Consider the following 15,255-nt stretch of genomic DNA (forward strand, 5'->3'; position numbering starts at 1 on the left):
GAGGGTCTGCCTCAGATCGGCGAGCAGAAAAAGGGTTAATGGCGGGGGGGGGGCGGCGGGGGCGAGAGAGAGGGAGAGAATATGAGCCCGACTGCGGAGATAAGAAATTCTGCACAAGTTGCCGGTCCACCGCTGGGCGCTGCTGCAGGCATTTGCTTGTAAAAGCAGAAGGGAGAAAACATTCTGCGGGATTCTGAGAAGAATCCGCCCTGGTGCCTGGTTAAGCACCTCCCTCCACTGCCTCCCTCCCTCTTTCTCTTCCCCCTCCCCTCCTCTCTCCTCTCTCCTCTCTCCTCTCTCCTCTCTCCTCTCTCCTCTCTCCTCTCTCCTCTCTCCTCTCTCCTCTCTCCTCTCTCCTCTCTCCTCCCTCCCTCCCTCCCTCCCTCCCTCCCTCCCTCCCTCCCTCCCTCCCTCCCTCCCTCCTTCCTTCCTTCCTTCCTTCCTTCCTTCCTTCCTTCCTTCCTTCCTTCCTTCCTTCCTTCCTTCCTTCCTTCCTTCCTTCCTTCCTTCCTTCCTTCCTTCCTTCCTCAACCTAGGAACTGTACAGGGGGAATCAGAGAAGGCAGAGCCTTGCTTGCATGGCCCCAACTCCTTCCCTTCCTCCACAAGAAGAAACGGTTGGGGGCATTGGTGACCCACTCTGGAAGGATGGTGGCCCTTTTGGAGAATCTGGATCTGGAATGACAAACCTTGAAACTAAACAGGACAGGTTGCCACCCACCCTTACAGGAAGGCACCCTTATGGTTTTCCTCAAGCTGATATCTCCCCTGATGGCTAGGACTACAACTCCCATCCTCCTTACAGAGAGATATCCCTAGGAAATGTCTGCTCCACTCCTATAAGACCTGAAGATGTTAAAAATACCTCTCCTTTCCTTCCCTTGGTCTTGAACCTGTCCGGCTCGTCATTCGACACCCAGACGCCCAACTGCCCCCAAAGAATTGAGAGGTCCAACCACATCAAAACGTAGGTCCTGGAGCAACCTTCCCATTCTTTTGGGGATAGTCCCGAATGTCTGGAAATGGCACGCTTGGCAACTTCTTAAAGTTGCCAAGGTCGAGAAACACTGGTCTAGCATCTTGCATGGAGGACAGTGAGCTGCAGTTCAGGGTCTATACGAAGCCTGTTTAGCACCAAGCCGTCCATTTTGCCAACAAACCTGAATTCTGTTTTATGACACCATTCCCAGCAGTTCCGCAAACAGACAGGACACAGTGGAGGAAGTTTCAGGGAGGTTCAGACTCCTGGCTTAACATCTAAACATACCATGAACATCCAGGAAGCATGACAAATTTTATTTCCCATGGACACTCCCATAGGAACTTATACAAAATATATTTTTTTAAAAATCCAGGGAAACAGGGAAGACCTAAGAGTTAAAGATAGAAGAATCCTTCTTTGTGGCGTACATCAGCACACGTACTGATTAGGATCAGGTATAGAGAACACAGGCTAGGCCAGATTTGAAACGTTTTTGCGAATGACCAATACATTTTTGGATACAGTTAAAGGTAAGGCTACTTACTTTTTAATCCCCAAAGGATTTTGTCTGCTGAAAGTTACCCAAATTCTGAAATCATCCTCAGAGGTGCATATTTGAATCTCTTCATCTTTGGAGCTGAACCAAATGATGTCTGATGAATGGACTTTTTTGTGGGTGGCCAGTTCTAAAAAAACACTTCCGACACAGCCTTGCCTGGCATTACGTTTGGCATCTTTCCTGCAGTGGATGCTGCAAACTGCTGGATTAAAAAAAAAAAGTTTCATGTCAAGTCTGTTTAGCATAGCCAGTATTTTGATTGCTGATAATTGATGAGAACATCAAGAAAGTCCTTAGTCATTCCTTGATGTACTGCTTGGTAAGCATGCCAGATCCCAGAAAAACTTTGTTTTGGAAGCCACAACGTTCTTGTGAAATGCCAGTTGCCTAGTCCTGCCTCTTGGATGGTGCATGGAAATCCAGGAGACATTCTTCTACATCAAAGGGAACGTTGCTTTGAGGAAATGGAAAGTTTTGGAAGACAACTGATTATAGAAAATACAAAATGATCAAAAGCCATTCCAAAAAAAAAGAATAGGGAATGATTATCTTTGATTGATTTTGGAATTTTCCTGTTGGGAAAGTAAAAACAAAGGAAGGAAGGGAATAAGAAAATAATTTGGCATTGGGGCTTCAAAACCAAACAGCATTTTTCATATGGATATGTCAGAGACAGATTATACCCTTTTGACAATAAACATACCATTTTGAAGGAGAATGTTGTAATACCTGAGTCCTTCACATTCAACAGAAGCCATTATTGCTTTTTTAAGATTCCTCCTTCATTTGGGGAGTAATTTTCCTCTTGCCATTCCAAGAAAAGAAATGAATGGAGCCATCTTCTCATGTGTGAAGATCATCTTATTTTTCCAATAAATCTTTGGGAAAGAAGTTCCCTCTTAAGAAACCTTGTGTGTGGTGGTGGTGGTGGTGCCGGCCTCATTGAGGATCTGCATGATGGAAATGAATGTTCTGTTAATGGATGGGAAATGGGCCTATTTCTTTAGCATTTTATACTGATTAATGACATTTGTCAAAGCGGGCATCTCCCACAGCTAGAGAGTAAAAGCCAGCAAGTCAATTGCAAGGTTGTTGGAAGTTGTTGTTCTTGAAAGCTATGTCTCCTGGCTAACTGTGGCTAGTCGTTGCCACAGGAAAGAGATTCTACGCATGATCAGAGAAACCCTCTTTATCAGGTTCTGAAGAAGCAAAGAAATTGGTCAATAGATTGTAATTCGCTTGCAATCTCTTAGTATAAAATTCTTCCCAGGCCAAAGGATGTACTCCAGAAAGCATGCACAGCCAGGGCCAAGACTGAATTTAATTTTAGCAGAGTTTCCATTAAAATAAAATACAGACAATGTGATTAGTCCCCACGTAGTTAATAATTTTCTCTTTCTGTTATTATTGTTCTAATTAAAATTCAGTAGCAAATTTTGATGGAGCTCTAAGGTTCTGTGTTAGGTATACAGAAAAAATCCTTAATTCTTTTATGAATGGAAGCTACATTCTTTCCAAATCCTTGAAAGGTTTATGGTGCTTGTGAAAGAATTCACACAACATGTTAAACTTTGTTGATGTTCATCGGATTCTCTTGAGGTTAACATATTATACAAAGCAAGCAGGTTCTTATAAAGTACCTGGCAAATGGGTTGATTGAGTAACTGTGTGAAGTGTGCTGGGTGAATGCAGTTTGCATATTATACCTATTCCAGCTCATTCCCATCCCTCCTTCAGTTTTGTTCAAACTGGGTTTGGAAAGAAAGTTTCCAGAGGATTCCACAAATGTCAAAGACAAGTAGGAAGATACTGAGAATTTCCAGTTTTTGCTTGGCAATGAAACACATCCCTAATGATTGGCCTTTTTGTCTGGAATGATAGTTGTTAACAACCAGCAATATTTGAAACTTTACAGGTTATATTTCCCTGTGTACAACACAAGTAAAGTAGATTTCCTGGTCATACTATCTTTCATTCTAACAGTGGTAATGGGCTATTGCTGTAGATGGAGCATTTTGAATGCAGTCCTTTCTACATGTTGTGTTCTCTGAGTCCTAGCATTTCCAATCTGCGATCATTTAGCTAGAGACCAAGGGCTGGGTCCTGAAATTTTCATTAACATACTACAGGATCATTCCTAAAGCAGGGGGCTTGGAAGAGGGAGGGGAGATCATCATTAGCCAGAATTTCTCAGTCTGTAGAAGGGGTTTACAGGAAAGGTCTGGCAGGATGGACATGCTCCGGGTCCCGTCAGCCAAGGAATGTCAGCTGGTGGTACCAGAAGGTGTGCCTTTTCTGCTGTAGCCCCTGCCCTCTAGAATATCCTCCCTCCAGAGATTAGGATGGTCCCGACCATGTTGACCTTTCATAAGGCCTTGAAGACCAGGTTGTGTTGCCAGGCCTGGGGTCCCAAGTATGTGAAGGCCCCCGTTTCCTGGTTATGTTAACATCTATGGATTATAATATTTTCTTGGCCTCTGGATGTATTTCATTTTTTTAATATTGTGATCATAATTTGTTTTTTAATTGATTTTATAATTGTTCGCTGCCCAACCAGAGTCACCTGTTTGAGATAGGTGGCCATACAAATTGAATAAATCAATAGATAAAATCAATCAATCAATAAAACAGATTTGTTCCTGGTGTGGGTTGATCTACTACATTGGCTACTTAAAAAAAAATATCCTATGCTCCAGTTTTTAGCTTTAATACTAGAACAATCACAGTTCTACCCCTTTCAGGACAGAAGATCTGAATCCACAGTCCAGAAAGTGTTGAGACAAAATGGAGAAGTGGTGGGGCCAATTCAGGGCCAATGGTGGAAATCAGGATATGGCAAGTTCTTATGTTTGCATTTTCTCTTGCTTCATTCCTACCAGCCCTCCAAGTATTAGAAATTGCATTCTGAACTCCCCCAAAGAGGCAAAAGTCTAAATACTTTTGTTTTAAAGCTTCTACCTTTTTAAAAGCACATGCATACATCTTTTTTTTCTTTAGAAGTCCAGACAGGCATCCCACTCTCTTTTTCTCCCTCTTGCTCAGGACTCTTCTTTGCCCTGTGCAATTTTTTCCTAGGGTGTAAATCCACTGAATCACATTTTCTGGATGACTTCATAATTCCAGGGGTAGCAACTAAATAAGCAGAAAGCAGCAAACTGCCCCAAATCCTGGAGATTGCTGACCAGCAGGAGCTGCAGCAAAGTTGTCCTGCCCTTGGAGAAAGGGAAATAAACAAGACAGCCAGAGTTGTTAGCGACCAGCAATAAGTGAGGTTTTTCTGTGGCCCGTTCACTTACTCATATCTACTCCCTGATTTTCCCCCATCTGTGCCCTGGATTAAAGATGCAGAGGATCCCTTCGATAGAATCCCCAAGGATGGATGCAGCAGACAGAAAAACGGAAGGACCGTTTCCTTTGGTTTAGGATGGAGAATCATGGTCTCGTATTACACATTCTATTACTTAGGTCCTTTTATAGTTCTCTCTCTTAGTTATTTATAGCATTTAGGTTATTCATTGTAGAATTGCTTCCAATTTTATTGGTTTCTCTTGGGGTTTAATTCCTGCATTTTGTAATTTTACATTAATAATGTTATCTTTACCTTATTTTGTTCTATCAATATGATTTCTTACTTTTATTTCTATTTTGGAGTGGTTGTTATGTTATTAGTTTTATCCTGGTCTATGACATAATAATAATAATAATAATAATAATAATAATAATAATAATAATAAAAAAACTGTGGCAAAAGAAAGCAAAGGTAGTACCAATAGTAATAGGCACCTTGGGTGCAATCCCAAAACATCTGGAGCACCACTTGAACACCATCGGCATTGACAAAATCACCACCGGTCACTTGCAAAAGGCAGCTTTATCTGGAACAGCTTATATCCTGTGATGATACCTTTAATATTATTAAATAACAACTTCTGCCTATCCCAGATCCTTGGGAAGGACTTGATAGGTGGATAAAAATGCCAAAATCAGTCTAAACATCTGGTTGAATGTGCAACCCACAACAACAACAACAATAATGTTATTAGTTCTACGCTGGTCTGTGACCAGATGATGATGATGATGATATTAGTCAATTCTCGTCTATGACATAATAATAATAATAATAATAATAATAATAATAATAATAATGATGATGTTATTAGTTCTATGCTGGTCTGTGAGTGAATAAGAATAATAATAAGTCTCATATGCATCCTTGAAAAGTCAAAAATCTGGTTGTTGCCTTTTTAAAAAAAAATTAAATACAAAAAAATGTAATAAACGTTTCTTGCATTTTTAAATACAAAAAACAAAGAAAAATAAAAGAATACACAACATTATAAAAGAACAACAACAACCACAACAAAAAGATAAAAAAGAAACAAGAACGTACAGGGCATACATTCCCAGGCTTGCTTGCTTGCTTGCTTGCTTGCTTGCTTGCTTGCTTGCTTGCTCGCTCGCTCGCTCGCTCATTCATTCATTCATTCATTCATTCATTCATTCATTCCTTTTAGTTTGGCCGCCCATCATAAATACATGACTCTGGGTGGCTTAACAATACTTAAAAACAGAATAAAAAGAGTAGAACCCAATTATAAATAAGAACTGAACTACAGCAACCCTTAATACCTTATTAATGTATTAATACATTTATACATACATACTTAAAGTTGTCCAGTAAACATTTCAATGAATGGAAACCATAATTCCTTACAGTCATCCATAGGTAATATAGTTTGATCAATTCTGCAGACCACAAGGGAGAGGGCGGGGGGGGGGGGGAATCTGGTTGTTAAGACACAACCCATCACTCCCAAATCACAGATCTATTAACCATCTTCAGATTTGAAACATTTGGAACTGTGGCCCTCCAGAAGTTGCATGCACGTCCCATTGGCCTCAGCCATCGTGGCCAGCAGCCAGGATAGTGGGAAGCTGTATGCCAACAATGTTGGACAAGCCATTGCTTCCTGCCCCTGAAATATGGGTCTCATCTATGCAGGTCCTTCCAAATCAGCCTAGGAAAGTTTGATGCATCCAATTTGGGTGGGCAATCTGTGAACGTCAGCCTAGTTTTGAATGTTAGAGACTCATTCAGGCCAGTGTTGAGAGAGACCTCTCTCTTTCCTGTTGCTTGGGAGCAAGAGCTGATAGCATCGGTAGTGGTGGGAGGCTGAATCAGGAAGAGAATGAGGATCCCCACCCCATTTTTGCTCTGGTCCCTCATATTTCTTGCTTCAACACTACCCACTCTATGGTCCCCCTTGTAATGGTATGTGAGAAGACCTTGAAGACAGGGGAAAGAGATGCTGCCTAGGGAATGGTCAGATAAGAGACGACTTAGCGCACAGCTGCACAATGGGTGGAGAAAGAGGCTCAGAAGGGACCCTCCCTAACTTCTCAGACTATAAAGGAGAAGGAGGGAGACCTGTACTTTCAGACTTGCAAGATTCTGTTAATGTAGCTTTACAATAAAGTAGAATTAGCTCATCTGTCGTGTTTCCTGTCTGGTCTACCTGGGAGGGCTTACATCAATCTTGCAAGTCCAAAAGTACAAATCTCCCACCGTCCCTATTTACTGCCTAACCAGTTAAGCTAGGTCCTTTCTAAGTTTTTTTCTCTGTCCAATACTCAACTGCGGACTCCTTCCTCTTTTATCAAATCCTTCCCCTAGGCAGCATCTCTTCCCCACTTCTTCCAAGGTTATTCTCACATTCCATTACACCCATAGACCAACCTTGAAGGAATGCAGCCCTAGGTTAAACAAAATAGAGAAAGAAGGTTGCTACCCTAATGCAGCCATATTTCTGGGATATTTATCAGTTACTGAAGCACACTTCTAGGGAAAAAAAGGCACAATATTCAGTGTAGATGTTTGTGATGCATTATGACGCATTGGGAGTCCCTTGCTTAACCCACTACCTCCAGTTAAAAGCATTTCAGTTGGCAAGGGCTGCTCAGGACTGTTGCTCATGTCTGTGGTAAAGCATCCAGGCCCAAACCCCAACAGCTCCAACAGGCCCACAACTTGGGTCTGTGTCACCCGGGGCAAACATGGATTCTGCGCCCATTTTGGCACTCCCCAGTGCTCATTTTGGCACCTCCCCCAGCACTGTGCCCGGGGCACATGCCCCACTTGCCCCCCCCTACCCCCAGTTGCAGCCCTGAGCTCCAATTTAGAAAAGTAAAGGAGTTTAGGGAAAAGTATAAGGAAAGATCATTGCTCTGTCTGGGATCTCGGAGAATGCAGAGAGTCAAGAAGACAACCTTGATGGAAATACGCAGAAACCATTGTTGTTGTTGTTGTTTATTCGTTTAGTCACTTCCGACTCTTTGTGACTTCATGGACCAGCTCACGCCAGAGCTTCCTGTTGGTTGTCAACACCCCCAGCTCCCCCAGGGACGAGTCCGTCACCTCTAGAATATCATCCATCCACCTTGCCCTTGGTCGGCCCCTCTTCCTTTTGCCTTCCACTCTCCCCAGCATCAGCATCTTCTCCAGGGTGTCCTGTCTTCTCATTATGTGGCCAAAATATTTCAGTTTTGCCTTTAATATCATTCCCTCAAGTGAGCAGTCTGGCTTTATTTCCTGGAGGATGGACTGGTTTGATCTTCTTGCAGTCTAAGGCACTCAGGATTTTCCTCCAGCACCACAGTTCCAAAGCATCTGTCTTCCTTCTCTCAGCCTTCCTTATGGTCCAGCTCTCGCAGCCATATGTTACTACGGGGAACACCATTGCTTTAACTATGCGGACCTTTGTTGTCAGTGTGATGTCTCTGCTTTTAACTATTTTATTGAGATTGGTCATTGCTCTTCTCCCAAGGATTAAGCGTCTTCTGATTTCCTGACTGCAGTCAGCATCTGCAGTAATCTTTGCACCTAGAAATACAAAGTCTTTCACTGCTTCTACATTTTCTCCCTCTATTTGCCAGTTATCAATCAAGCTGGTTGCCATAATCTTGGTTTTTTTGAGGTTTAGCTGCAAGCCAGCTTTTGCACTTTCTTCTTTCACCTTCATCATAAGGCTCCTCAGTTCCTCTTCACTTTCAGCCATCAAAGTGCTATCATCTGCATATCTGAGATTGTTAATGTTTCTTCCAGCGATTTTAACTCCAGCCTTGGATTCCTCAAGCCCAGCATGTCGCATGATGTGTTCTGCATACAAGTTGAATAGGTAGGGTGAGAGTATACAGCCCTGCCATACTCCTTTCCCAATCTTAAACCAGTCCGTTGTTCCGTGGTCTGTTCTTACTGTTGCTACTTGGTCGTTATACAGATTCTTCAGGAGGCATACAAGATGACTTGGTATCCCCATACCGCTAACAACTTGCCACAATTTGTTATGGTCCACACAGTCAAAGGCTTTCGAATAGTCAATAAAACAGAAATAGATGTTTTTCTGAAACTCCCTGGCTTTTTCCATTATCCAGCGGATATTGGCAATTTGGTCCCTAGTTCCTCTGCCTTTTCTAAACCCAGCTTGTGCATCTGGCAATTCTCGCTCCATGAATTGCTGAAGTCTACCTTGCAGGATCTTGAGCATTACCTTACTGGCATGTGAAATGAGTGCCACTGTTCGATAGTTTGAACATTCTTTAGTGTTTCCCTTTTTTGGTATGGGGATATAAGTTGATTTTTTCCAATCTGATGGCCATTCCTGTGTTTTCCAAATTTGCTGGCATATAGCATGCATTACCTTGACAGCATCATCTCGCAAGATTTTGAACAGTTCAGTTGGGATGCCATCGTCTCCTGCTGCCTTGTTATTAGCAATGCTTCTTAAGGCCCATTCAACCTCACTCTTCAGGATGTCTGGCTCTAGCTCACTGACCACACCGTCAAAGCTATCCCTGATATTGTTATCCTTCCTATACAGGCCTTCCGTATATTCTTGCCACCTTTTCTTGATCTCTTCTTCTGTTAGGTCCTTGCCATCTTTGTTTTTGATCATACCCATTTTGGCCTGGAATTTACCTCCAATGTTTCTAATTTTCTGGAAGAGGTCTCTTGTCCTTCCTATTCTATTGTCTTCTTCCACTTCCGCGCATTGCTTCTTTAAAAATAATTCCTTATCTCTTCTGGCTAACCTCTGGAATTTTGCATTTAATTGGGCATATCTCCCCCTATCACTGTTGCCTTTTGCTTTCCTTCTTTCTTGGGCTACTTCTAGTGTCTCAGCAGACAGCCACTTTGCCTTCTTGGTTTTCTCTTTCTTTGGGATGTATTTTGTTGCCACCTCCTGAACGATGTTGCGAACTTCTGTCCATAGTTCTTCCGGGACCCTACTACTAAGTCCAGTCCCTTAAATCTATTCTTCACCTCCACTGCATATTCCTTAGGGATATTAGTGAGCTCATATCTAGCTGATCTGTGGGTCTTCCCTAATCTCTTTAGTCAAATCCTAAATTGTGCAATAAGAAGTTCGTGATCAAAACTACAGTCAGCTCCAGGTCTTGTTTTTACTGACTGTACAGATGTCTGCCACCTTTGGCTGCAAAGGATGTAGTCAATCTGATTTCGGTGTTGTCCATCTGGTGAAGTCCATGTATAAAGCCGTCTCTTAGGTTGTTGGAAGAGAGTGTTTGTTATGCAGAGTGAGTTGTCTTGGCAAAATTCTATCAGCCTGTGTCCTGCTTCGTTTTGTTCTCCCAGGCCATACTTACCTGTAATTCCAGGTGTCATTTGACTGCCCACCTTAGCATTCCAGTCTCCCGTGATGAAAATAACATCTCTTTTAGGCGTGTTGTCCAGTAGGTGTTGCAGATCCTCATAGAACTGCTCTACTTCAGCTTCTTCAGCATCTGTGGTTGGGGCGTATATTTGGATCACTGTGATGTTAGATGGCTTGCGCTGAATTCGAATTGAGATCATTCTATTGTTTTTTGGATTGTATCCAAGCACTGCTTTAGCCACTTTACTATTAATTATGAAGGCTACTCCATTTCTTCTGTGGTCCTCTTGTCCACAGTAGTAGATCTGGTGGTCATTTGATGTGAAGTGGCCCATTCCAGTCCATTTCAGTTCACTGACGCCCAGGATGTCTATCTTTAATCTTGACATCTCACCAATAACCACATCCAATTGGCCCTGGCTCATAGATCTTACATTCCAGGTTCCAATGGTGTGTTGATCCTTAGAACATCGGATTCACCGTTCACCACCAGCACCGTCGGCCGCTAGCCGTCCTTTCGGCTTTGAGCTAGCTGCGTCATCACGTCTGGGGCTAGTTGAACTCATCCTCTGTTCCTCCCCAGTAGCATTTTGACCATCTTCCGACCTGGAGGTCTCATCTTTCAATGGTATACTGACATATCTCTGGTTGTACTGATCCATTGAGTTTTCATGGCAAGAATACTGGGGCGGGTTGCCATTACCTTCCCCAGGGATTGCATTTAGTCTGACCTCTCTGTCATGACCTTCCCCTCTTGGGTGGCCCTTCACAGTTTAGCTCATGGCATCATTGAGGTACTCAAGCTCCAGCACCACGACAAGGTAACGAACCTTTGCTGAAGGCAGAAACCATTACCTAGGCAAAAGGGGTGAAACATTTTTTAAGTCCAGAACAGCGAAATAACATCCAGACATGACTCAGGCAGATACCTCCTTAATTCACTGAAGTATAAGGAGGAGAAGGTTCAGCACAATCAGATTTCAAGATTATATTGTTGTAGCCAATCTCAATAAAAGTAGTTTTAGCCTTCCTGTGGAGTTGATTTCCTGGTTTGGTCTATCCAGGGGGGCTGACAGAGAGCTGCTGCTCATCAGAGGAGACACATCTGAGCTAACTTAACAGTGGGCGACTCTTGACATCTGAGCTAACTTCATAGTATTAAGTATTAATGCTATTAATTAGAGTTAATAGAGAGTCTTGACTCTCCTCCCACATACTGAAAAACAGCCTTCACCATCCCAGGGAGCACATTGCATCACTGTCTGTGCCCTTCATAGTCTTCCAAGACATAAATGTGGCTCAGTTGCTGTCTTTATGTTAGCTGGTCAAGGTGATCAAGCATTTAGATGACCATCTAGATAACCCAAACCCAACAGTTCATCTTTTGTTAAGCTTCTATCTACCATATTATTTTATTTTTTAAAGCAAAAAAATGTCCAGACTCTAACAGATGTAAATGTTGTCCCTTGCAAAAGCTCTTCCTCACTGTCCTTCAACAATAAGGTCCTCCATCAATGAAGGTGCAAAGAACTGGAATGAAAAGTGGGTATTTTAACAACACAGAAAATTGTGATTTCCCGCCCCCCCCCCCAGAAAACTGTTATCATTTCACAGAAGAGTGCTGCTCATTCTTATTTTCCAGTCAGGAACTCTGAAATGGAACCACTAAAAAATAAATTCCAATAAGCTGCTGGTCATGGGTGAAATCAATGGGTGAAATGAAGAAGGAAATCTGGCAACTCAAACCATCTTCCCGTTGCAATTTTTGGTGGCCTGCCACAACAATGTTTCTGGAATATCCGAGCCTTCCACCCTGAGAAGCAGGGGTGAGACAGCAGATTTCCATTGCTGAGATGTCAAACGCTAACATGGAGAAAACGCATCAGGAGAGAGAGAAAAAACCGTCCACCAATGCCAAAGAGTCATAGCACACTTTGCTCCCTTCCAGCACAGACGTCTGGCACGCACTGAAGCTGATGAGTTCATATTCCAGAGTGAACGACTCTAACACAGCTTCCTAGAAAACTGGCCTTCACACCACAAAGCAGGTGCAACCAATCCTGGGAAAAAGCTGACGTCAGAATATGAGCCATCCTCTCTAACACAAGCAACTGAAATGGGGTTGAGACCTTCTCAGTGCATGTTCAAGAAGAGTGCTGCACTTGCTCTGCGCTGGTCAGATTCTCAAACCCCCAGATTGAAGTCTGCATCCTTTGGGAACAATTCTTTAAAGCACAGGTCTGTTTGGTATTGTTTAATCTTGTTCTGCAAAGGACCCGGTGAGGCAAAGATCTATCCAGATGATTAAAGCTCTGTTTTCTGAGCACTGACTTGTTCTTCCTGGTCCCTCATGTTTCACCATGAGATGGATCCTTTCCTTCTTCCAACATTCACTAAAGTTAAGGGCTGAAAAATGTCAATGGGAGGGAGGCATCGAGTTCTCGGGGTGTAAGGCAGTGGGAGGAGAGCTTACTTGATGGCCTTGAAAAATTCCTAATCGTATCATAGCTTAACATATGGCACCACGCCATTTCAGGGCGTGAAGGTGCTGACCATGGTTTGCTTTTTCAAGAGATCTGCTTCTCACTCTTCAACAGGTTCTTAAGGCAGCTGACAAAAAGTGTAAAAAGCAAGTAAGTCATAAATAAAAAATAAAGTCATAAATAAAAAACAGAGACAGGCGATATTGTCTTGATGGTTAGATTCAAGAGAACATGTAAAGGGAACCTCTTAACACATTGTCAGCCTTCCCAGATTGACCAGACAGGAAACATGACCAGATGAGCTAATTCTACTTTATTCTAAGGCTACATTAACAGAATCTTGCAAGACTGAAAGTACAAATCTCCCACCGTCTCCTTTACAGCCTGAGAAGCTAGGGAGGGTCCCTTCTGAGCCTCTTTCTCTACCCATTATGAAGCTGTGGGCTAAGCCCTCTCTTATCTGATCGTTCCCTAGGCAGCATCTCTTCCCCTGTCTCCCAAGGTCATTCCCAGATACCTTTACACACATCAATCTTCTACATACTAAGTTAAATTCTTTTGTTTCCCAAGTATCAGGTGGAAAAGTAAGGAATGGGACCAGGATAAAATTGTAGATTCTCTTTCTCTGCATCCCAAATGCAGGAATGGGTAAACTTTTTTCTTTCAAGGCTAATATTTTGGGAAGTGGTGAGGAGAACCCTTCTTGCCCTAGCCCCCTTTTATTCTTTCTTTCCAACTAAGTCAAGTCTTAAGTCCAAGTTAGCTAAGACTTCTCAGAGGTATGAGGAATTGATCCAGGGGTGTCACAGGGTGTAGTTAAAAAAAAGTCAAGATGGTAGCCACAGTGGTTTGATTGAAGCTCCACATAAACAAGAGGTGGAGTTTCAGTTGCACTGTTGCAGACACTATCTTGACTTTTTAAACCATACCCTGAGGACACACCTGAACTGATCTCTTCCAGAGGGTCTTATAAAAATACCTTATGGGCTGCAGAAAAAAATCTCGCTATGCTTACTGATCTCACAGTAAAAGTTTTGTGTTATGGACATTGCTGGTGAAGGGAGGGGGGCCCTTTTCAGGGGGAAAAATGCACGCACAGTACTGATTTTCTTTGCTTCCCTATCAAGAGATCCAGAAAGGAACTGCCTTAGCTTTCTGAGCTTTTCTGGTAGGAATTGCTGGTGCTTTCTCAGTTGAGCAGGATTTTGTATTGTAGAGCAGATCACTAGAGCTTAAGCTTCTGATGTCAGCATGAGCTCTATAACCTGACACTTTGCCTTCTTTCTTCCATGATTTTGCGATCCTGGGCCTTTCCATGGGATAATGCCCCAAGCCACCTCTGAAACATTGCAAAGCAATGGTCCTGGATGGACTGGAGGGATCTGGGCCCATTGGCTGCCAATCTGTCAAGGGACCCTAGCAAGACCCTGGATTGCAGTCTTTCTTTTCTCCCATCTGTGAAATGGGAAGAATTGCCAGGTTCACAAAGGTTGCCAGGACAGGTGGGAAAGTTCAGAAGCCCATCTTCAAATTGCAAGAGGAGTTGTTCTGAAATGGAGACTGGTGCCCTTAGATGCCCCATAAAGGAAAATAGCTCCATCAACATATCCTCCTTGCTTTCTCCTGCTGAAATGGGAAATTGATGAAATAAACCTGTCATCTGATGGTTATATCTCCCATACTTTGACTCAAGTTGTTGCAGCAAGAAGTCAACATGTGTGCCAAGGCAGCGAAAAGGGAAGGAGGAGGGAGAACAAACCCAAGCCCGCCTCACTTCCTTAACCTCTGAATTGCTCCCCACTGACATCAACACTGAACAGATGCCAAAGATTAGACACACAGCTGGCTTTTTCTGACACCATTGAGGAAAGAGAAACATTCTTCCCAATGCCAGTCACTTCCTCCAAAAGGCATGAAGTAACCAGTCAGACACCAGGGCTGGAGTGAAGCAAGAACTGGAAAATGGGTAGCGGTAGGGGAGGGAGGAACACGTCATTGCATCAGGCCCTCCTCCCCAAAAAGCTTTAGTCAGAAGATTCAACTCACAGATGTGGGAATCCTCCTGGGGAAGGCAGGTCCTGCACCAGTGCAGCTACTGGTAAAGAGTATGTAGGGTTTAGAAGGGGCCAGCTTAGCTCTTGTCCAGCCTGCCTGTTTCCACAAAGAGATCATCAGTTGGTGGGAAAAATTACCGCTATCCAAATCTAGCCTTCTGGGCATATACATCTAGTGGATCTTTACCTGACCTGGAGGAGCTTCATTGGAGAACCCAGCCATTGGGCCTACCCAGTCTAGTATTATTAGCATATGGTAGATTTCCACCATTCCAAATGGGAGTTCTTCCAGTCTGAAACAAAGGTTTAACCCAGGCCTTTAGTATTCAGAGTATGTGCTTAGACATTAATGATGGACAGCCAGTTTGGTCTAGTGGTTAAGGCACCAGACTAGAAACCAGGAGACTGTGAGTTCGAGTCCCACCTTAGGCCTGAAAGCTGGCTGGGTGACCTTGGGCCAGTCCCTCTCTCTCAGCCCAAGAGCCAATCAGGCATGGTATGAGAG

The sequence above is a fragment of the Candoia aspera genome, chromosome 14, assembly GCF_035149785.1.
Source record: "Candoia aspera isolate rCanAsp1 chromosome 14, rCanAsp1.hap2, whole genome shotgun sequence".
NCBI classification, from domain to species: Eukaryota; Metazoa; Chordata; class Lepidosauria; order Squamata; family Boidae; genus Candoia; species Candoia aspera.